Genomic DNA, 10687 nt, shown 5'->3' with positions numbered 1-10687 from the left:
TTCTTGTCTGTTCTGGGCCAGAGTTTCTTCATTTTTGAAACGGGGATGGTAGCACCTGCCTCCTCCGTAACTCTGTGAGGGTGAGGAGGGAGCACCATGTGAAATGCCTCGGAAACTCAAAGAAGACCTGAGAAGTTTTGAATAGACCAACAAAGTTACCAGGGACCATTGTTTTTTTCTGCTTCCTGGGTTCCTGACCATGGACAAGTTATTTCACCATCTGTGGCTTAGTTTCCTCTCATGTAGAATGAAGATTATTGTGGGTCCCATGGCACTGGTTTATTGGGAAAACTAATTGGGATCATACTCAGTATTTGTGAATCTCTAATACAGCCTTGCACAAAGCAAGGCTTCAAGAAATGTTAATTGTTACAATGCAAGGCTAGTTCAGAACACCAAAAAAGTCTTTATTCAATACAACACATTATTTAATCCAACAATATAAGTTCTAGTTTTTTACAATAAATACCAGAGAAACTTGCTATAGTTCTACTGTCCTTTACTATAGTTTCAAACCTCTCTGTGATAAAACAAAGATTATAAAAGAAAGATCTAAAATTAGACTTAATATGAAATGATTAGAGAAATTGTTGTTAAAAATAAGTTTTAAATAAAGGTACTTTATATAAGCATATTCTCACATGAGGAAGAAATATAAAGAGTAATAATTGGGAATGAAAGATTGAAATAATTGCCTTCTGTTTATATGTCTGGAAACATCAAAGAATTCATCTAAAATTATCAAAGCTATAAAATGATAAATATAATATCATTTGATAACAATAAAATGAATTCCTATATGATACTAAAAATCAACATGAAATTATAAAGAATTATCCATTCAGAAAAGTCATTACAAATAAAAACACTTGAGGGTCAACTTCAATGACATATTTCCAAGCATCCCCATAAAAGGAAGGTGATCATGATGTGTCCTTTTAGTGTTCCTTCTCTTATCCTCAATCCCACATGCAGGTTCTCACAGCTCTCCTACCTCCTCTCCCAGTGGGGCCAGCACCTGCTTTCCGACTGAGATGCCCCCTCTCACCTTGTCTTGCTGGCTGAGCCCCATCAAGCTGTTCCACCTCCCTCTTCTCCCTCCACAGGGGAGGGAAGTAAAGGCAGGAGTCAGTTCCTCACTGCCCTGCACGGCCTCCTTTCCTCCTCACCGCCTGGCTCACTAGCCACTGAGACGCACCTGGAGACAGAGGAGCCAGACCAGAGCCATGATCCTGCCCGCCATCGCCCTGGCTGCCCTGCTGAGTCCCTATGGAAATGGGGCCATCAGGGGTGAGTGCTCAGGTGGGCCACAGAGGGTGGGGACTGCAGAAGGTTTTGTAGTCCACAGGTGCTGTTTTCCATTCTGAGTCTCTTTGTTTTTTCCCCTCTCATGTGAGGCCATCTTTTTTCCTCTTGTTCTAGCAATGGTAATACTCACCGCTTCTTGAACCGTACCAAGTGCCAAATCTCATTCCATTTTCACAACAACCTTTTCAGGAAGGCATTTATTATTTTCATTTTAGAAGTAAAAAGATGGAGGCTCAAAGAGATGAATAAATATCTCATGAGCCCCATGTCGCAGCACTGATGACTGAAGAGTCACAGCTCTGCATCCTCCAGGACAGTCTGTCTCTCTGCCATTTCAGAGGAAAACTTCTTGAAATAAAAGTCTGCAATGTCGGTTTTTGACTTTTTCCTGTTTCATTGAGTCCTTAACCCACTGCATTCTCCCTAAGCCTCCCCCACCTCTGATAGTCTCCATACAACGAAACCGGTGATCACTTCTCTATGTGTATCTTACCTGTGTGATTAGTAATATTTGCAATGTGACCACTTCCTCCTGCCTGGAAATTTTCTCTTGTTCCTTATCTTTTATGAGCACACTTCCTTCTTGCTCTCTTCTTGCTTTTTAAACCTGTCCTTTACAACCTTTTAAAAAAATGTCCATTTTTGCCAAGACACAGGACCGCACACTGAGACCCTGCTATCATGACTTTATATACTTTTCTTGGGTGACCAAATCCAAATTTATAATTTCACCCACAAGAGAACTTAGGCTACATCCCTAGTCCTGTCTAGTGCAAGATTCATCCTTAAAAAAATTTTTTTAAATTATTTTATTTATTTGTTTTTAGAGAGAGGGGAAAGGAAAAAGAGAAGGAGAGAAACATCACTGTGTGGTTGCCTCTCACACGCCCCCAACTGGGGACCTGACATGCAACCTAGGCATGTGCCCTGACTGGGAATCGAACCAGCGACACTTGGTAGTAGGGCCCTGCTTTCACACCGGCCTCTTCCAGTTCACCTGCCTTACTGTTGCCACTTCCAAGTACAAATCTGACCATGTCACTGTCTTGATTGAAAGCCTCCCGTGATTTCCCGGGGGCTGTGGGATAAAATCCAAGCACCTGCTCAGCACAGGGCAGGTCACGGTGCAGCCCCCACCCCCTCAGCTCCGTCACACCGATGACGTCTTCACTTCTCCAGGCACTTTCTCGCCTCTCTGCTCCTGAGCCCACGTCTCCTGCTTGCAAAGCCATTTCCCCCTTTCTCTGCTTCGCTAACCACAAGTGAACCCCACCTCTAGGAAGCCTCACTCAGATCTCATTTTGACGTTAATGCTTTCCTTTTGCTCCCAAGCAACCTCTTGGGTGCACCTTGTGATTCCTCAGCAGTGATCAGACTGTACGTAGTATGTACAGTAGCCATTTTCCTTTGTCTTTCTTATTCTTTGCATCCCAAGCGGTTTGAGGACAAGGACCATGTGTTCTGAGTTATATATATTCTTGGGACCTGGAGAGTGGAACTTCACAACAAATGTTTTCTTGACTGAATAAGAATCAACATTTTATTTCTTCAAAACGCAGACCTTCAGTTTTAAGAATTTGTGAAAATGATAAAAATGAAATATCCTAAGGTGAGCAAACTACATCCATATAGCTAAGTCTGTACCATTTTTTCCCCTCAGCCTTTTTCTTTTAGCTTCTTTTGTGTAGGTGAGCAATTAACTAGCCACTAAGTACTGTAAATGACCCCAAGCAGCCATGCGTGACAATGAATACTGTCACTAGAAGTGTCTAAGGAGAGAGTTGTTTTCCGTGTGTAACTGAAAGCAGGTCCAGCTGCCAGCTGCTTATGAAAGCCAATGCTTGAGAGGCAGGTGCTGATGTAAAAGAAAGTGGTTTATTTTCAGGTATTGGCCACGTGGAAGATGGGGGGGTTCATGCCTCAAGCCCATCTTTTGGGAAGATGGGGGATCCATGTCACGAAGCCCACCTCCCTCTCTCAGTGGAGGCAGAGGATTTTATAAGGATGGAGAAGGGACCAGAACAAAGAGATCAAGGAAGGGAATTGCTAAATTCTCTATGTGCAGACGAGCACAGTCCATTCTGATAAGACAAGTGATGGTCTGGTGTGCGTCATCCTGCCTTCATGTCATCCTGGCTCCATGGTTAAAAGTCAGTCAGCAAATCTCCTGGAGCCGAGATGATTGAAGGTGGGAGTTTATATCTTTTGGAACTAGTTCCTATGATTCTTATACAAACATGCTGTTACAATTTTCACCGTTACATTTTTTCCACTGTTACACATGGATTGGGGCTGTAAGAACAAATCTTTAATTAGGAAGTTAGACCATTGAACCCTGTGATGTCAATCCCCCCTGACTTCCTCTACCTTTATCAACCCCAAACTCTGAAATTTTTATTGTTTTACTGTAATACTAATAGATTTTTTTATTGTCAACCTGTTGCTGCTTCTTACATATCAGTTAAAACTAAGATCCCAGAGGTATTTTAAATGCAACAACATTTTTTTTCAATTTTTTATATTGTTGTTCTGTAACAGTTGTCCCATTTCATTCCCCCATTGCTCTCTCCTGCCCCACCCACCCCTGACCCCTCTCCCAGTCAATCCCCATGCTGCTGTCCATGTCCATGGGTCATTTTTATTAGTTCCTTGACTAGACCCTTACTCATTCTTTCCTTCCTTCTCCCCCTCCCCATTCCCTGTGGCCACTGTCAGTTTGTTCCTTATTTCCATGCCTCAAGTTCCATTTTGCTCATTTGTTTTGTTCATTAAATTTCTGTATTAGGTGAGATCATATGCTATTTTTCATTTGCTGCCTGGCTTATTTCACTAAGCATAACACTGTCCAATTCCATCCATATTGTTGCAAAAGGTAAGAGTTCCTTCTTTCTTTCTGCTGCATAGTACCCCATTGTGTAAATGTATTACCATTTTTTTTTTTTATCCATTTACCTGCCGATGGGCAGTTAGGCTGTTTCCAGTACTTGGCTATTGTAAATAGTGCTGCTACGAACATAGGGGTGCATAGGTTCTTTTGCCTTGGCGTTTCAGGATTCTTTGAGTATAATCCCAGCAGTGGAATTACTGGATCAAAAGGCAGTTCTATTTTTAGTTTTCTGAGGAAATTCCATACTGTTTTCTACAGTGGTTGCACCAGTCTGCATTCCCACCAACAGTTCATTAGGGTTCCCATTTCTCCACATCCTCACTAGTACTTGTTATTTGTTGATTTATTAATGATGACTATTCTGACCGGTGTGAGGTGGTATCTCATTGTGGTTTTAATTTGCATTTCTCTGTTGGCCAGTGATGTTGAGCATTCTTTCATATGCCTATGGACCCTCTGTATGTTCTCCTTGGAGAATTGTCTGTTTAGGTCCTTTCCCCATTTTTTAATTGGATTGTCTGTCTTCTTGGTGTTGAGTCATGTAAGTTCTTTATATATTTTGGAGATCAAACCCTTGTCTGAGGTATCATTGGCAAATGTGTTTTCCCGTACAGGTTGGTTCCCTTTTCATTTTGCTGATGTTTTCTTTAGCTGAGCAAAATATTTTAGTTTGACGTAGTCCCATTTATTCATTCTTTCCTTTCTTTCTCTTGCCCTAAGAGATATATCAGTGAAAATACTGCTCCATGGGATATCTGAAATTTTCCTGCCTATGTTTTCCTCTAGGACTTTTATGCTGCCATGGCTTACATTTAGTCTTCAATCCATCTTGAGTTTATTCTGGTGTGTGGTGTAAATTGTTGGTCTAGTTTCATTTTTTTGCATGTCCCTGTCCAGTTCTCCCAACACTTTTTGTTGAGGCTCTTTTCACTCCATTTTATGTTCCTTCCCCCTTTGTCAGATATTAATTGACCATATAGACCTGGGTTTATTTCTAGGCTCTCTATTCTGTTCCATTGATCTATATGTCTGTTCTTTGGCCAGTACCAGACTCTTTTGATTACAGTGGTTTTGAAATATAGTTTGATATCAGGTATTGTGATTCCTGCTACTTTGTTCTTCTTTCTCAAGATTGCTGAGGGTATTCAGGATCTCTTTTGGTTCCATATAAAATTTTGAATTATTTGTGCTAGATCTGTGAAATATGCCATTGGTATTTTAATAAGGGTTGCATTAAATCTATAAATTGCTTTGGGTAGTATGGACATTTTAATGATGTTAAATCTTTCCATCCATGAACATGGTATATGCTTCCATTTATTTGTTTTTTTTTTTTTTCAGATTTAATGTGTTTTATTGATTAAAATATTACATTTGTGCCAATTTCCCTTCCCTCTGCTCCCCTCCACCCAGTGGCCCCCCTCCCTCCAGTTGTCCCCCCCTTTTAGATTATGTCCATTAGTTGTGCATACAGTTCCTCCCAACCTCTCTCCGTCTATTCCATTCCCTCCTACCATGATCCCCAATTCCTATATCATCTCCCTCCCTCTCCCCACTCCCCTTCCCTGTTGACCTCCCCCCAATATGCTTCCCGTACCCACAGTTCCTTTCCACTCTCGTTGCCTGTTTAGTTTGCCTTTGTTTCATCTCCCTAGCTTCTGTTTTTTTTAAACCAGTCCCTTTAACATCTTATATAACAGTGGTTTGGATCTAATGAACTCTTTCAGTTTTATTTTGTCCTGGAAACACTTTCTCTGTCCTTCTATTCTGAATGACAATTTCGCTGGATAGAGTATTCGTGGTTGTAGGTTTTGGATTTTCATTACTTTGTATATTTCTTGCCAGTCTCTTCTTGCCTGTAGGGTCTCCCTTGAGAAGTCAGCTGATATTCTAATTGGGACCCCTTTGTACATAATTCTTTTCTTCTCTCTTGCTGCTTTTAAGATTCTCTCTTTATCTTTAATTTTTGACATTTTGATTATAATGTGTCTTGGAGTGGTTCTCCCTGGGTCCAGTCTCTTGGGAACTCTCCTTGCTTCCTGGACCTGCAAGTCTATTCCCTTCCCCAAGTCTGGGAAGTTCTCCTTTATTATATTTTCACTCAATTTTTCAAGTTCTAGTTCATCTTCCTCACTCTCTGGCAAACCAATGATTCTTATGTTGGGCCTTTTATAGCTGTCCCAGAGGTTTCTGATCCTCTCATTGTTGCTTCCCATTTCCTCTCTCTGCATTGGTTGACTGCTTGTTCCTTCTCCATATTCCAGTTTGTTGAAATGAACTCTGGATTTTTTTTCCTCACCATCTGTCTCGTATGTGGTTTTGTTCCTTTCGTTATGAATGTTTTTCGCTTCTTTCTTATCTTTTTCCTGCTCTTTTGTGAATTCTGTAAGCCACCTGATAACAATGGCCCAGAACTGAGCCTCTGACAGGTTTCTTATCTGTTCATCTGTCAGGTTCTCTATCTGTTGCCTGGTGAGCTGTGCCACCAGGATTTCTATAGTTGTCTGCCTCATTTTGACAGATGCGTTTTGTTTTCTTGGGCCGGCTGTAGGGGGCAGCGCCTGTGTACGCGTCACAATTCAGCGACCGGCGCCTGTCGGCGACCTATTTCGCAGCCCTGTGGCGCTTTCTTTGGGGGCGGGGGTCCAAGATGGATTCACACAGTTATTCAGCTAGGAGACCGGGATCCGTCCTCCCGCCCCCCTGGGTCTCACTGTTCAAGGCGATGCGGTGGCTGCTTTCCCCAGCGCTGGGGTCGCGCACTGCCAGGGGCTTGATTGCAGCTGGGATTTTTCGCCGCCCCGCAGCTGTCCCAGGTGCGACCGCAAACAGCACTGCCCTCTTTAACTCTTACCTGCCCAAATGGCACCGCTGGTTTATAACTTCATATGTTGGGCTTCCGTGTAGTTTTATTTTCTGGAATTTCTAGTTATCCTTTGTTTTGAAGTAGTTGTATTCCTCTCTAGTTGTAGAGGGAGACCTAGCGTGTCCGTCTAAGCCTCCATCTTGGCCGGAAGTCTCTGCTTCCATTTATTTGTATCTTCCTTAATTTCTCTCTTCAGCATTCTTTAGTTTTCTGGGTACAAGTATTTGATCTCCTTGGTTAAGTTTAATCCTAGATACTATATTTTTCTTGTTGCTATAGTGAGTGGGATTTATCTTTTCTAGTTTCTATCTCTGATATTTCATTGTTGGTGTACAAAAATGCCTTCAATTTCTGAATACTGAGTTTATATCCCACTATTTTTCCAAATTTATTTATTAGATTGAGTAGTTTTTGGTGGAGTCATAGGGTTTTCTATGTACACTATCATGTCATCTGCAAATAATGACAGTTTTATTTCCTCCTTTCCATTTTGGATGCCTTTAATTTCTTTTTCTTGTCTGATTGCTGTGGCTAGAACTTCCAAAACTATGTTGAATAGAAGTGTGGAGAGTGGACACCCTTGTCTTTTCCTAATCTTAGGGGGAAAGCTTTTAGTTTTTGCCCATTGAGCATGATGTTGGTAGCAGGTTTCTCATATATGGCCTTTATTATATTGAGGTATGCTCCCTCTATTCCCATTTTGCCAAGAGTTTTTATCATAAATCAGTGCTGTACTTTATCAAATGCTTTTTCAGCATCTATTGATATGATTATGTGATTTTTGTCTTTCATTTTGTTTATGTGGTGTATTATATTTATTGATTTGCAAATAGTATACCATCCTTGCATCCCTGGGATGAATCCCACTTTTCAAAGTGTTGCTGGATCCAGTTTGCCAATATTTTGTTGAGGATTTTAGCATCTATGTTCATCAATGATACTGGCCTGTAGTTTTCTTTCTATTGTGTCTGGTTTTGGAATTAGAATAATACTGGCCTCATAGAAAGAGTTTGGAAGTCTTCCCTCTTCTTGGATATTTTAGAATAGTTTGAGGAAGATAGGAGTTAGTTCTTCCATAAGTGTTTGGTATAATTTGCCTGTGAAGCTATCTGGTTTGGGGCTTTTGTGTGCTAGGAATTTTTTGATTACTGCTTCAATTTCACTAGTTGTTATCAGTTTATTTAGGCTTTCTGCTTCTTCTTGATTCAGTTTTAAAATATTATAAGTTTCCAGAAATTTGTCCATTTCACCCTGGCTGTCAAATTTCTCATCACATAGCTATTCATAGTAATTTTTTACAATCTTTTGTATTTCTGTCATATTGGTGGTGATTTGTCCTCTTTCATTTCTGATATCCTTTTTTGGGTTCTCTCTCTTTTTTTCTTGATGAGTCTGGTTAAAGGCCCAGTTTCTGGATTTATTGATCCTTTGAATTGTTCTTTTAGACTCTATGTCATTTAATCCTGCTTGATCTTGATTATTTCCTTCCTTCTACTCTCTCTGGGCTTTGTTTGTTTGTTGTTCCTCTAGTTCTTGTAGCTATAGGATTAGGTTGTTTATTTGAAATTCTTCTATCCTTTTTAGGTAGGCCTGTATTTCTATGAACTTCCCTCTCAGGGCTGCCTTCACTGTGTCCCATAGATCTCGGGCTGCTGTGTGTTCATTTTCATTTATTTACAGACACTTTTTGATTTCTTCCTGATGTCATTGTTAACCCATTCATTATTTAAAAGCATGTTATTTAGTCTACATGAATTTAAATGTTCTAGAGTTTTTTCCTTGAGATTGGTTTCCAGTTTCAAGCCATTGTGATCTGAGAAGATGCTTGATATAATTTCAATTTTCTCGAATTTGTTGAGGCTTGTTTTGTGTCCTGCCATGTGGTCTATCTTTGAAATCATTCCATGTGCACTTGAAAAAAATGTATATTTGGCTTCTTTGGGGTGAAAAGTTCTGTATATATCAATTATGTCCATTTGATCTAGAGTATTGTTAAATGCAACAATATCCTTGGTGTTTCTTTGCTTGGAAGACCTGTTTATTGTTGACAATGGCATGTTAAAATCCCCTACTATGAGTGTGTTGCTGTTGATATCCTTCTTGAAATCCTCCAAGATTTTCCTTATGTCTTTGGGTGCTCCTATATTGGGTGCATATATGTTTACAAGGGTTATATCTTTTTGAATGATTGTTCCCTTAAGTATTATGAAATGTTCTTCTTTGTCTCTTTATATGGTCTTTGTTGTGAAATCTATTTTGTCTGATATAATTATTGCTACCCTAGCTTTTTTATTTCATGTCCATTTACTTGAAATATTTTTTCCATTCTTTCACTTTAAGTCTGTGTATATCTTTTGTTCTGAGGTGGGTCTTTTGTAAACAGCATAAATGTGTGTCACATTTTCTTATTCATTCAGCTACCATATCCCTTTTGACTGGAGCATTTAATCCATTTACATTTAAGGTTATTAATCTTAAAGCATTCCTTTAGCATCTCTTGCAAAACTGTTTTCTTTGAGATGTATTCTTTTAGCCTTCTTCTGTCTGGGAAACTCCTTATTTCACTTTCCATTTTGAATGAAAGTCTTGCTGGGTGGAGTAGTCTTGGTTGTAGACCTTTGCTTTTCATTGCTTGGAATATCTTTTGCCATTCCCTTGTAGGGTTTCTGTTGAGAAATCAGCTGATAGCTTTATTGGGGCTCCCTTGTATGTTATTAGCTGTTTCTCTCTTGCTGCCTTTATAATTCTCTCTTTGTCTTTGAGTTTTGCCACTTTAATTATTATGTGTCTTGGAGCGGTCCTCTTTGGGTTCATCTTCATTGGAACTCTCTGTGCTTCCTGGACTTGTGTGACTTTTTCTCTTATCAAGTTAGGGAAGTTTTCTGTCATTGCTTTTTCAAACAGGTTTTTTATCCCTTGCATCTCTTCTCCTTCTGGTATCCATATGCTACAGATATTATTTTATTTCATGTTGTTCTGCAGTTCTCTTACATCCTTTTCATTCTTTTTTTCATTTTTTTGCATTGTCTGGGAATTTTTTTCCATGTTCTCCAGCTCGATGATCCAATCCTCTGCTTTATCTAGCCTTCTTTTTATTCCTTCTCCTGTGTTCTTTAATTCAGAAATTGTATTCTTCATTTTCTCATGGCGCTTATTGATAGTTTCTATGTCTTTCTTAATGCTGGCGTAGTTCCTCAGTAAGTTCCTTGTAGCTTCACTGGAATTATTTGCAGTTTTCTCTGAGTTTTCAGAGCTCATTGAGCTTCCTTATAACCATCATTTTGTATTCAATGTCTGATGGTTTGCATGCCTCTATTTCATTTGGCATTCTTTCTGGGGATTTATCTTTTCATTTTGCTTGGGGTTGTTACTTTGTCTCCACATTTTAGGTGACTCTTCTTGTTTCTTTCTGCTTCTTAGATTGATCTGCTTTGACTTCCTATCTTTGTGGTGTGATCTTCTGTTTAGGAGACCACTTTCTTCCCTTTCTTGATCTGCCCCCTGTGATGTCAGGTCATGTGCCAGTCTGGGCCTAGATAGCCTGTTTGAGACTACCAGAGATTTACCTTCTGTGTCTGTCTCCTTCAAACATTAATCCATTCAACCTATAATCAGCAGTCAGACTT

The sequence above is a fragment of the Furipterus horrens genome, unplaced genomic scaffold, assembly GCF_987537825.1.
Source record: "Furipterus horrens unplaced genomic scaffold, mFurHor1.1.pri manual_scaffold_6, whole genome shotgun sequence".
In the NCBI taxonomy this organism is placed as follows: Eukaryota; Metazoa; Chordata; class Mammalia; order Chiroptera; family Furipteridae; genus Furipterus; species Furipterus horrens.
Note: the sequence above shows the minus strand (reverse complement) of the source record.